Consider the following 14,521-nt stretch of genomic DNA (forward strand, 5'->3'; position numbering starts at 1 on the left):
CCGCACGCTGTTCAAGATTGGAATAATAGAGAGTTATAATGAAGGTGGTTCGATGAACCCTCTGCCAGGCAGTTAAGTGTGACTTTCAGAGTATCCAAGTAGATCTAGAAAATGAATACCTAATGGCAACGGAATGAGTGTCCCTTTCAAAGACATGCCTCCTACGACCCTTGAATGTTGCTACTAGATGTAGTGTATGGTCCCAACGTACAGGGTGGGTAGTTATGATTAAAATTTAGCTACTTGAGATATCTCCACGAAAAACGAATGACCGCCGCACAACGAAACCTTGAGGAAACATCTGTTAACTACTAGCGGAAGAGAAATAACGAGTAAACCACTGAAAAAAACACACATTAATTTCCAGATGACAAGGTAACTTGTTAACTGTGTATCATGTTTACATTCCAGGCTACGAACGTTGCTCAGTGTAACGACCATATGCATCCACGACAGCGTCGAAGTTAGCACAGATACGATTTCACAATTGTTCGCAGCACTTTTCGAATGGTGGACCATGGAATGTTCGGCTGTCGTGACAGCGCTTGTGCACTGGTTAAGTATCGCACACTGCGACAGCCGTGGCAACATAACTTCTTCAACTATTTGGGACGCCATTGGCCGTCGCCCTCTCCCAGGAGGAATTCCCGAATCCCCAGTTAGCTAGAACTTCCGAATCGTCGTATTCAACCACGGTGCGCAAAAAGTGCCCCTCGGTATTCGTTTAATGCGTCGATACTCGGAAAGACTGGCAGCACTATTACTGTCGTTTTAATAAAACAGGTTTACGAGTAAAGCCCTGCTCACCTCGTCCCCACCTTTCTGGACTATCTGCATCTATAATGCAAACTGATGCTTGTGTTTTAAACCTACGTCGCTGTAACAGTACTGACATCTAAGAGCAAGTCATAACACTGACACTACTAAAAACATATATCTGCAGTAAACAGTGTGAACATCATTCATGTAGGGTTAGGTACCCTTACGGTGAGGAGTTTTCCGTCTACAGTGTCCCAAGCAGCGAAAGTTTAATTACAACCATCCTGTATACAGTAGTGGAACTCAGTATAAAGGCATTGTTCCTACGAAAGGAAAAGTAAAATGTCTGAAGCATACAGTTATCGAATTTATTGTGAAAGTAGTAGGTACATGTACCACATAATCATGACGGCATTACATAGCTTCTTTCTTAACACGAGTAACAAAACAAAGCTCTTGCATTTTCTGGATGGAAATTGGTATAAAGGCACTCACTGTCCCATTGTGTTATTTCATTGTTAGTACTTTGTCCATGCTCCGTTCTTCCGAGTTACCTGCAAAATTCTTTTCCGCATTGATTTTGTTAGGGTTTGTAGTTTGTGCAGTGTAACTCAGGCCCATTCTTCTCGGATCGCTCTTTTCAGATCGCATACGACTTTCCATTGAGGGAAACATGACTCGCAAGTATTTCCCAAAGGTTTTCCACAGAGTTCAAATCCGGGCTCGTGCATGTCAGGCCAAGAGACCACGTTTTGGTTGTAGCAGAAACATACACAGACGTATTATCTTGAAGCATTAGACTTTCGTCCCCGAGGTCCTCATGCATTCTAATCAGTTTTGCCTCTAGCATGTCAGTGTACATGTTAGAGCATTGCGTGATTTACTTTTACCTTAGAAGGTTGCCGAACTCATAACACTACCACCAACAAAATTTCTGCTCATTCTTTCCTGCTGCTATATTCTCAGATGATGCCAATAATACTGAAATTGATTCGGCTCGGCTAAATAAAACATCATCTCTTCATTGAAGACCGCCTTACCCTATTCTTAAGTCAAAGACGTATGTTTCTTAGAAAACTCCACTCTAGCCTTTTGACGTGGGAGTGTTAGAGCAGGTTTCTGCAGTGGTTTCTTGAATGCAAAGTATTTGACGTTCGACAACATTTCTCGTACACATCTGGCAGATAGTTGCAACTATAAATCAGCAATAAGTTGAGAAGAGTAACTGTTTGTGGCCGTTGCTTTGCGCAAAAGTACACGTTTCGATGTCTCGGATGATTTCCTTTTTTGCCCACATTTTCCGCTTGTCCATATCGTGCACCCAGCCTAATGAAATTATTAGATGCTGTGCTTGAACGGTTCAACTTCTTGGCGATTCGACGATAAGAGAGTCCCATTTCCTTGTACTCGCCGATTTTTGTTTTTTTCATCACACGATAGCTATTTTCAGCAAGGACTTGTCTCATGGTGTCTTACGTCCCCAACACTCATGGTCACGAATGGTGTCTGTTTCCTGCCTGCAGTAAAGGCACCTACACACACACTAACACTGCACAGAGTCGACTGCCTTTGCAGAAAGATCAACCCTGTACCACCTGAATCCTTGGTTTCTTGTTATATGCTACACTGCTGACATTATATGCGGTCCCATTTGACTGCATTTGTTGCTTTAATGGGTCTCATACTGTTGGATAAACACCGTGTACAATATTCCAACTGATAATGTTAATTTTCCTACAAAATATCGATGCCTTTATACTGTTTCCCGCCACTGTACACGGCATCTGAGCGCACTGTTGCAGACGGCTGAGTGGTGAACATGCCAGCACGTCACCAGCTAACGGAATTTGAATATGGGTCGTAACAAATCAGAAATTATAGAACAATTCGTCTTTCCTATGTAAACAGTGTCTAGTTTGGATTTTCCGCATCGCAGGGACAATATTTTCATACGCGTAAACTTCCGCACAAGACGAGCACAAGCGTCTGACGAACGAATTTGACGTCGCCTCCACAGAGCCATACGTCGCGATTGACGGTGTGCTGTAGCTCAGATCGCCGTCAGTTTTTGAATGTATGGCGGAAGCAACCCTTCTCTGGCAGAACTGCATGGAGACAAATATACCGCATAGGCTTCAACAGTCGAGGACTGATACGAGACCCAGCGCCTTCCCACCACCTTTGGCAACTCTATTTCTCCCTCTCGCTAGTTGTTACCCTATCTTTCAGCGACGAGCGAGGTGGCGCAGTGGTTAGCACACTGGACTCGCATTCGGGAGGACGACGGTTCAATCCCGTCTCCAGCCATCCTGATTTAGGTTTTCCGTGATTTCCCTAAATCGTTTCAGGCAAATGCCGGGATGGTTCCTTTGAAAGGGCACGGCCGATTTCCTTCCCCATCCTTCCCTAACCCGAGCTTCTGCTCCGTCTCTAATGACCTCGTTGTCGACGGGACGTTAAAAAACACTAACCTAACCTAACCTATCTTTCAGCTTGACTAGTGAAAGTACCAGACGCAAGTTACTCTTTTACCTTCTTCGTAATGTTGTTGTTCTCATTTATTTCTTTAACAAAAAAAAGAGAGAGAGATTGCGGTACTGTGACCTTCCGTGGGATGTTTTTGAAGTTTAGACATCTTAAAATGTTATTTTAACGTTTATATGAACATTTTAAAAGTGTAAATACAACATCGCTTCAACCGCAGCGAAAGTCCTATCATACCAAAACCCAAAATCTGCGGTTCTGATTTTCTTTTCGGCGTACCACTGCGCACAGTCTCAAATCAAGCACTGCTTGGCAGTAACTTGCAACATTGACATATGTACGAGCTCAGTTGTGTTCCACATATAGGTCTACAGAGGTTTGACACAATATGGAATCATCCCGACAAATTCATGCCTGAACATACGAGGGCGCGCTGAAAAGTAATGTCTCCGAATTTTTTTTGTGTTAACGCTTAAAGCTTTTTAAATAAAAGATTGATCATGCTCATTCTTCGGCCATTAGGGGCAGTTTCCCACCCGAAGGACAAGAGAGTACCCTGAACCTCTGCCCGCTACTTCGCCCTCTTTGACAAGCCCGTTGGCAGAATGAGGATGACTTCTTATGCCGGAAGTCTTCGGCCGCCAATTCCGGCGGAACTGAGAACGCTTGGTAGTTAATCAAAGGCACTACCACTAGACCACAGGTGCAATAATGGACAAACAGACAGACAACGGACTGTTCCTGTAAGGGATGCGATTTTACCACTTGAGGTACGGAGTGAAGCCGTGGACCTGCAACCCTGGACAACGAACGACTAAAAGGTAAATTATCAAAGCAGTTATGGATTTGGAAATTACTACATTAGTGAGGACTCGAATTAACGCCTTTTAAAATAAATTATAGTTGGATCTCAGTAGCAGTCTACATCCCTTCAATATGGTAACTCTACAGGATCTAATTATCAATGAGTCGCTTCAAATGGGTATGACATACCTGAAAAAACTCGTCTTCGCCGAACTGATTTAGAGGGAGTTGGAATGTCGCAAAGTGATAAAAAAAATCACATTTTTGAGGTTTTAAGTATACGAAATAATTTGGAATTTTCTGTTTACAATGGTGCATAATTTAAGAAACTCTAATTATAAATATTTTTACTTCATTTTTCAAAATTGTGCATTTTCTCATGTAAATGAACCTACTTACGATGTGTTCGTAGTCAACTCTTCGCATTTCCGGAAAGATTAGATACAGAAGGCTGCGAACTTTGATCTTTCAGTTTGTACTACCATCACAGCAATCAGCTGTGCCTACAGTTCAGATTTTGATCTGAGGGCCAGTGTTTTGAATCTAGGGTTTCGTTTGTACCTTGTTCGGAGTTTATCTGTCTTCTTGTTACTTTTAGTGCTGAGTGACATGGTTTCTACAATGTCTAGGAGTGAATAATTATGTAAAAATTGCAAGTTCCGAGAGAATCAATTTCCAGACGCCTTTTGTATATTGACTCTGCTGGAATTTCTTCCCGCTCGCGCAGTGTAGACAAGCCTCCATAACAATAGCCAACTGGAGTTCCTTATCGCCATAAAAGTTCTATCCCGGTGGCCATTGTGGAAGCAGTTAAGCCATTATATACAGACCAGGTGCATTCTGATCATGTCAGAAACTGTCTTTATGGTTATAACCATATTCAAAACGTGTCGTTCAACATTCTCACATGACTCCGTATGCCTAAGAATGTAATTGTTGGCATAAAAACTGAAATGGGGATTCAGTGATGGTGTTGTTTCATTCAGTAATGGTAATCTAGGTAGACTAAATGAGATGGAACCGCTTGACATTGTAGAGTACTTGGCCACGAATGCTAGAGGTTTCAAGTTCGAATCTCGGCCTTCCACACAGTTTAATTTGTCAGGAAGTTTCATATTGAAAGGAGTCTACTGGGGTACACATGTATGTGTATACTACAGTATACTAAAAAAAACTACCATATTATAAACGATGTGTGTCTCTGACAGGCTTTATAAAGCGGATCGCTGACTGCACGATCGCAGAGCCAAAGATACTGCTTCTGGTCTGAGATTGTAGTGTTGGAGTAAGAGAGCTCTTGGCGTACAATAGTGGGTAGCTGGTGTCTGTGAGGCAAGAGGATGGAGTAGGGAGTTTTTGTGGTGTACTCTGTGAAGCCAACAAGTATTAGATTATAAAGTAGCAATTGTGAGTACATGTATTATTGGAAATAGAAACGTGGAAATGGACATCTTCACGCGAAGATGTTAAATAATTATGACTTCCGTTTTGCCAGCGCGTTTTGCCAGAGTTGTCTGGTAATTGTCAGTTGCTTAGTAACCCCAGATGTATGTAAACCGGTTTGATGTAAAGTCTAGTCAGATATTTCCCTTCTGTAATGTGACTAAGATTTGTTAACACAGGTATATGTAATCTGATGATTTCTATTTATACTTTTTTACTGACGTTAGGTAATACTTTCTGTATAAATCTCATTGTGTGTGAATCAATTAGTAAAAAGGATGTAATTTTTCTGAGTAATGTACTTTCAGTTGACAGATTTTTTGAAAAGCCAAACATAACTTGGAAATATAATTTCACTAAAAAATCAGTGTTAGTAGTTCACTGCAATCAGTACCACCTCACAGCCGAGGTCATATGTTTTTCAAAGACGTAGGAGTTTCTTAAATGTTTTAATTTACCAACAAAAAGAATTTCATGTACATTTCAAAGTATTACGACGGACACTGCACACCGCTGAGCCTGTAGCTAGCATATTTTAATGAGAGACCAGAATACATCGCGTTCCACCGTTGCTGCCTTAGAGGTAAGACAAATTTATCTGTTACTTATACAGGGTGTTACAAAAAGGTACGGCCAAACTTTCAGGAAACATTCCTCACACACAAAGAAAGAAAATATGTTATGTGGACATGTGTCCGGAAACGCTTACATCCCATGTTAGAGCTCATTTTATTACTTCTCTTCAAATCACATTAATCATGGAATGGAAACACACAGCAACAGAACGTACCAGCGTGACTTCGAACACTTTGTTACAGGAAATGTTCTAAATGTCCTCCGTTAGCGAGGATACATGCATCCACCCTCTGTCGCATGGAATCCCTGATGCGCTGATGCAGTCCTGGAGAATGGCTTATTGTATCACAGCCGTCCACAATACGAGCACGAAGAGTCTCTACATTTGGTACAGGGGTTGCGTAGACAAGAGCTTTCAAATGCCCCCATAAATGAAAGTCAAGAGAGTTGAGGTCAGGAGAGCGTGGAGGCCATGGAATTGGTCTGCCTCTACCAATCCATCGGTCACCGAATCTGTTGTTGAGAAGCGTACGAACACTTCGACTGAAATGTGCAGGAGCTCCATCGTGCATGAACCACATGTTGTGTCGTACTTGTAAAGGCACATGTTCTAGCAGCACAGGTAGAGTATCCCGTATGAAATCATGGTAACGTGCTCCATTGAGCGTAGGTGGAAGAACGAAACTAAAATGAGCTATAACATGGAAAGTAAGCGTTTCCGGACACATGTCCACATAACATCTTTTCTTTATTTGTGTGTGAGGAATGTTTCCTGAAAGTTTGGCCGTACCTTTTTGTAACACCCTGTATTTACTATCAAAAACAGTCTTGATCACAATTTATTATAGTTACCGGTTTCGACCATTACTGTGGTCATCTTCAGACCAATGAGTAATTGGTCTGAAGATGAAACCGGTCACCATAATAAATAAATTGTGATCAAGACTGTTTTTGATAGTAAATATTTGTACAACATTGATCACTGTCGCTCCCATAATGTATTCAAAAGTAATTATTTGTTACTTGCTTAGGGACCAAAGTTATCAGTTTTGAATATGGCCAAAAGATTCAGTGCCTAGGAGCTGAATGTATTTTGCAGTGACTGTATTTCTTTATTGGTATTGGAAGTTGCATTGCCCAATCAGTTCGTGTAAAGTTTTTGCTAAGAATAACACAGAGTAAGTACACAACTTGCAGTTACAACACGCTACATGATAACTCCAGTTACGTATGCATTCTTCAGTTCAGGCATTCATTGAACGTAACCAAAAGAACAATCGCTGCAGAGTGAAAAATTCAATTCAAGAACTGGATTATTCTCTTAATTAGGGACGTATGCATGAAACTTTCTCTAATTAAAAATGTCCTGGAGGAAAAAAATTCAAAAATATTATACGACTAAAAAAGGAATATTGATTCTAGTCCAGTGAACTAAGAAGACATGCTGAAAACAGCTGACTATGTTACATTGTTCTAAGTATAGCAGTTCCAGAGAAAGAAGGTACATAAAGATAGCACATTTAACACTGGCGACATCGGGAGTTCCAGCTTCCCTTGCAATGGGAACTCCCCATCACAAGAACTGAACACGGATCAAGCATGGAAATAGGAAGAAGGTGCACTGAACTGTGAAAAAAGAAGCAAAATAAGAACAGTGAACGGTCGAAGCTCAAGATGTGTAACATCGAGCACAGTGCAAGAACTATGCAGTCCAACACCTTGTCCACACAACCACGACACCAAAGGGGGAGATCCACGTTAAAATCTCATTTTTGTCACAAAATTGGCTCTGAGCACTATGGGACTTAACATCTATGGTCATCAGTCCCCTAGAACTTAGAACTAATTAAACCTAACTAACCTAAGGACAGCACACAACACCCAGCCATCACGAGGCAGAGAAAATCCCTGACCCCGCCGGGAATCGAACCCGGGAACCCGGGCGTGGGAAGCTAGAACGCTACCGCACGACCACGAGATGCGGGCTGTCACAAAATTATGACCTTCCCATCCGATCACTGGCACATCTGTTCTCCTTCTGTAGTCTTGGCAATTGTCATACTATACACTGGTTACAAAATATGAGTCATATAGTAAAAATATATTACCGTCGGAAGTAAATGCGATGAATAGTGAGAGCAGGTGAGATTTATTTATTTAGTTACGTCCTGAATGTTTGAGGTAGATATACTATACCCTAGATGTTGGACAAAATGACATTACATTAATATACAGTTACATTATTTGTATACATTACATTTATAAATTGTTACATTGTTATATTGTTGTATTGCTATATTGATAGATTACATTTTTATATTGGTACAACAGAAATTAACTTATTTTTCAAGATACTGTGTTACTGAGTAAAACCAGTTTTCCAAGAGATTTGAAGTTACAGATTTTTTAAAGCTATGGATTTTGTTCATGGCCTTTAAGTTACTTGGCAGCTTATTAAACAAATGTGAACCTGAATGACATACACCTTTCTTGCACAGTGTGGTATAACAATGATGTCTGTGTATGTCACTATTTGCCCTTGTATGGTGTTCATGTACAGATTTGTTTTGAATAAATACATTTCCATTTTTTAACACGCTTTTTTTAGGTACCTGACAACTTCTAGTATATAGATACATGGTAGGCGTAGAATCCCCAGTTGCTTAAAGAGTGGTTTGCATGATTTTTGGCTGTTAGCATTTTTCATTATCTTCACAATCTTTTTTTTGTTTCCAGAATGTTGTTATGCTATGAGGAGCTGCATACTCCTTTCACAGAAATGAAATAACAAATGAACGAGTGTGAACTATGTTACAATTGAAATTAGAGTTAAAACTTCCAAAACGGAACATAAAAGTCATAATTTATGCTACTTGGTTAGAACAGAGAGGTGGTACGTACGTCTGGAGGTCTCTTCCTTACACCTCGCTGTTGCAAACGGACGTTACACCTCGACGCAGACACAAATTTGAATACAGCGAACAGACACGTCAATGACTAGACGGATAGTTCGTAATTTTGTGGAAAAAAAAGTAGCACGAGGGAGATTTGAACATGGATGTCTCCGTTCGTAATCCAACACCGTGACCACAGAACCACGACGCTGTACCTATTCAAATTCGCTAGATGTTGCACATCTTGAGCTTGGAGCGTTCACTGTTCCTATTTCGCTTCTTTTTCCGCAGTTCAGTACACCTTCTTCCCGTTTTAATGCTTGATCTGTGTTCAGTTTTTGTCCACTGGGCCATCTTACCACTAAATCTGAGTGGGGGTGGGGTGGGAGGGGGGGGCGATGGGGAGTTTCCTTCGTCAGCAGAGACAACGCTAAATGGTTGTAGTGCCGTGTCACTTCGGGATGATTGATGTATTGTCCGGTATGCTTACAATAGGAAGAACGATCAGTAAACGTTACCCTCTGTCAGCATTGCGCAGCGAACTGGAGAACGCAGATGTAGGGCAGGGCATACGTGTAGGCAAGCCGTCACACGGCGTAGCGGTCCCACGGCTGCTGTCGAAACGCCTGTCTGCGCTTTGTCCTACATCAAGCTCGTACGGAGGATACGGAACCAGTTTCACGATCCCGTTTACCGAAAGCTCTCGTTTTTTCTCTGTGCGACCTGCAATTTTCACGCAACAACGAAATATTCATTTAATGAACGGTCGGCCTAATTGTCTCCGGAGAGTTTAGGTAGAGCATTCATTAACAGCATTTGCATATCGGAATTACAGATCTCTGTACGGCGTTAACGTGATATTACAACGTGTCCTGTCAGGTGTTCACTGAGAAACAAGTGCCACAGAACGGCAATTTTTATGTAAATTTGAGGGCTTATTAAAAATTTCTCAAAAGTTAAGTGATTTTTAAAGTTTTATTATTTTTTTCACAGACTTGACATGGCCATGTATATGGAATAGCGATCGTAATTTCAGTATATAATATTTTATTTGTCTACATTGCAAATTTATACAATGATATGACCGGTTTCGAATGTGCTAGCAATCATCTTCAGGCTTTAAAAATATCTTTTCCGTACGGAACTTTTACATGTTGTACAATCAAGTACTGAATCACTAAAACTACTGACAGTAGTGTTAAAGACTCGGTACCTAACTGTAGACGTGTGACGAGTTACGCTGGGAAACGATACTTCTTATGAACTGAAGATGATTGCTAGGACAGACGAAACCGGTTATATCAATCTACACATTTGACAATTGACAAAGACAAAAAATATTTTTTGAGTTTTGAATCGGTGATAACTAAGTTAATATTGTGTCACAGAAATTATAACTCACGTAGTCGGCAAAAGTGCGCTGAGAGAAATACAATAAGCCTATTGTTCGAAAGTCGGCAGCTTCATGTCATCTTACAACCCCACCTTCTTTCGCATTCCTACTCGCGTATTCACGTAATCAGCGCGGTGGCATAGTGATTAAGACGCTAGATTCACATTCTAAATAAGCAGAACTACAATTTTCGTTAGAGTATCTTGATTTGAGTTTTCTCTGATTTCCTTAAATTGCTTTGTGAATCTACCCAATTCGTCGTTTATTACTGTGAAAGTTTTTAGAGCGCCCAAGTATGTAAATAAGCACATCGGTTATTTCACAACTCTCATCTTTCAAATATTTTTTTAAATATTTTTTTCTCGTTCTCTCTTCTCGTCATTCAAGCCAAAGGCTTCTCTTCAGGTTTTGGGTTTGTTTTTGTTAGAGGGCCAACAGGTAAAAGAAATAAAAAACGTTTTGTAATCCGTTGGTTTACTTACCGCATGCGAACAAAATACCTGCTGACAACGAGCGGTTCTAGGCGCTACAGTCTGTAACCGCGCGACCGCTACGGTTCGAATCCTGCCTCGGGCATGGATGTGTGTGATGTCCTTAGGTTTGTTAGGTTTAAGTAGTTCTAAGTTCTAGGGGACTGATGACCTCAGAAGTTAGGTCCCATAGTGCTCAGAGCCATTTGAACCATTTGAACCTGCTGACAAATGTTTTGGCTGGAAATTCGACATGCCTAAAATCATTGCTACCAACGAAACAAGTGCCGCATGCGTGCACTTACAGTTTAACTAACTTACCTTAGTGTAATGAGTAGCTTCTCAGCGGGAGAAATAGCAACTTAAAAGGTTTGTGTTCTGCTTTGTCAGAGTAGCTGATACTAGTTGCTCTAAAAATTTGAAACTGTGTGGACTCATTCTGTAGAATTCGTTGGGTAAAAGAAAAAAATGAAATGATCGTGTGGCATAGTTGGCAGGGAGACCCTGTCCGGGGAATTTCGGCCCCGAGTTCAGTTCTTCTTTCAGGTGAGGCCACGTTGGACGACTTCCACGTTGGTGACGATGAAACAATAATGATGATGATGACGACGACACGATGCCCTGTCCACGAGCGGTGAAAATCTCCAACGCGGCTGGCATTCGAACCTGGCCATGCTAGATGGTAGGCAAGCATGTTACCAGTTTATTTATTTATTTATTTTTATTTCTCTTCATTTTGTTCGGTATTGTTCGTTGCGCATGGTCGGGGTGGACATAACATGACATCCGCTCAAGTTGATCCTTGATTCCTTTACTCTATTTTTTATTACAGGGGGCAAACAGCCCTCTGACCGAACACGCTGAGATACCGTGAAGGCAACACTAAGTTTGATATGTATAGCAATCTACGGTTCCACGCTGTATTTCCTTCCCTTTTTCAGTCTTTTTAGCGTTGATGATAAACCACAATTCGTCCTTTTCTGAAACTGAAACAGAAGAAATAATCCGTGGTGTCGTGTTTCTTGTCGTGTGGCGAGCCGCATTATCCCACTGGCAACATGAGTGTCGCACCAATAACCTTCACATCGCGTGGTCTTTGTCGCATATCGAATTGTCACAGTGTGATCCTTGCCTTAGCTTCTACACGCTGCCCACCATCAGCTGAGGCAACTTCTTTCAGTACGTGAGTTGTGACATCAGTGTTCGAGTATCACGCAAGCTACAATGACGACATGAATCGTAGCTCAACGTATGATAAGACAGGGCTGCTCATCATTTGTATACACTGATGTGACGAAAATCATGGGGTACCTCCCAATATCATGTCAGACCTCCTTTCGCCCGGGGTAGTGCAGCATCTCGACGTTGCGTGGACTCAACGAGTCATTGGAAGTCCCCTGCATAAATACTGAGCCATGCTTCCTCCACAGCGCTCCACAATCGCCAAAGAGTTGCCGGTGCAGGATTTTCTGCAAGAACTGACCTCCCGATTATGTCCCACAAAAGTCTGACGAGATTCATTTCGGGCGATCTAAGTGGCCAAATCAATCACTCGAATTGTCCAGAACGTTCTTCTAATCGTTCGCAAACAATTGTGGCTCGGTGAAATTGTGCACTGTCATCCATAAAAATCCCATTGCTGTTTGGGAACATGAATTCCACGAGTGGCTGCAAATGGTGTGCAAGTAGTCGAAATTAATCATTTCCAGTCAATGATCGCTTCAGTTGGACATGAGGAACCAGCCCAATCCATGTAAACACAGCTCACACTATTATGTTGCGTGTATGAGGTAATGGTCAGGTTGCGGTGCCCTGGAAATATTCTAAGTTTAGAGTTGGCGTGGCCGCATGGGCCGCTTGGTAATCCGGGGCCCGGCAGCAAACACGTGGTGCCGAATGTTACCCTGAGTCTAGCGAGCGCGTGGCTGGGAATTCCATGGTGACGCTGTGTCGATGAAGGAGACATGCCAGGAGTGCCAAAGATGGCGAGCTTTGTGAAACCTTAATGGCAGACATTTCACAGTTCGTATAGAAATTAATAGAACCCAGAGGAATCATGATACCTAAAAAAGAAACATGTACATTACCATTATGTGCACGATGATTCTGATGGTGTAATCAGATCTTCAATATCTTTATTAGTTTAAAGTTGTCTAATGATGAATTATACAAGTAACACCCAGCAACGAATTTCCAAAATCTAAACGGTTCATCCGATTTTGTCGATTGACATGTCTTTAGAGAGCTATTAGTGTAAACCCAAATTGGTATAAATTACAGGCATGTAACTTGAATTGCACATGAAATATTTCAGGTCAAACTGGCCGATTACTATCGATTGCGTCAGGCCATAAGTACTCCACAGTTACACGAAAAAACGGTAGCAGCATGCCTATAAATATAATTATTCATCTGTGTCTTTGTTTATATCTGATATATACTATTCATGAAGAAATTGGTTAAATATTTACTGTGTTTTAGAAAGCACAGAGACATTATGCTACTGGTCTGCCTTTTGTTGCTATTCCTTAGATATATGTTTATTTAATTTGTTTATGTATTTAATAATGTGTGTTAGAGCGTGTTTATGGTCCAGCCATGGGAATATTTATTTAATTTCAAGTTATTTAAATGTAAATCCAGTATTTCGAATGTGTTTCATTATGTTTGTGTGGGTGTGTTGGCTTGAAGGCATGGCCCAAGATCTCTAGCCAATCACTGCGCTCGTGAACGGAGAGTCTTGGACAGTGCGGCGCGACGGACGTACAGACGCGGACAGACTTGGACAGTGGAGCAGTTTGGGCGTGGGAGATACAAATATTTCGTAGTGCCGACTTGGGAACTTGTGAGATCTCCGTGGTTTCCGCAGTGAAGACGCAATATGCGTTGTAAGTGAATATATCACGAGCTATGTTGTCGTTCATAACCAATTACAGTCCGCAGCTCGTGGTCGTGCGGTAGCGTTCTCGCTTCACCCCCCCCCCCCCCCCCCCGGGTTCCCGGGTTCGATTCCCGGCGGGGTCAGGGATTTTCTCTGCCTCGTGATGACTGGGTGTTGTGTGATGTCCTTAGGTTAGTTAGGTTTAAGTAGGTCTCAGTTCTAGGGGACTGATGACCATAGATGTTAAGTCCCATAGTGCTCAGAGCCACTTGAACTAATTACATGCAGTAGGAATCTATTGCTTCCCTGTTATTCAACTTATATTTTATTTAATTGCTGGACCATCGACACCAATAAGTGTTTGGCAGAAATATACCGCATTCTCAGAAGTACTTCTACTATTGTACTCATCATTTAGTGTCGTTAAGTTGGAACCTGCAGATTTTATTCAATTACAATCTTTCATTTACAAATGTCTATATTACGTTCAAAATTCGCAATTGCCGAGTGTTAGGAAACTTCGACCATTCGATTCATGTGTCTGTTCATATTGTATACTGTCGACTCAGCAGTTTTTGGCTTGTAATGCGGCAACTACGTATCCCAGCCCCTAGACAACAAAACCAGCCAAAACTTTTAATATTTCAACGCTGAATCAGTGGGTACGTAGTTGAGGGCCATCAACACCATCATTTCATTTCCTTTTTTCAAAGCCCACAAAGGCACTAAATAATATACAGTGCGAGGTCATCCACATGATCGGTAGCAGGAATCCGTTAAATTTCGGTTACACTATAAATCAAACAAATCTAAAGTC

Source organism: Schistocerca americana, chromosome 6 (genome assembly GCF_021461395.2).
Source record: "Schistocerca americana isolate TAMUIC-IGC-003095 chromosome 6, iqSchAmer2.1, whole genome shotgun sequence".
In the NCBI taxonomy this organism is placed as follows: Eukaryota; Metazoa; Arthropoda; class Insecta; order Orthoptera; family Acrididae; genus Schistocerca; species Schistocerca americana.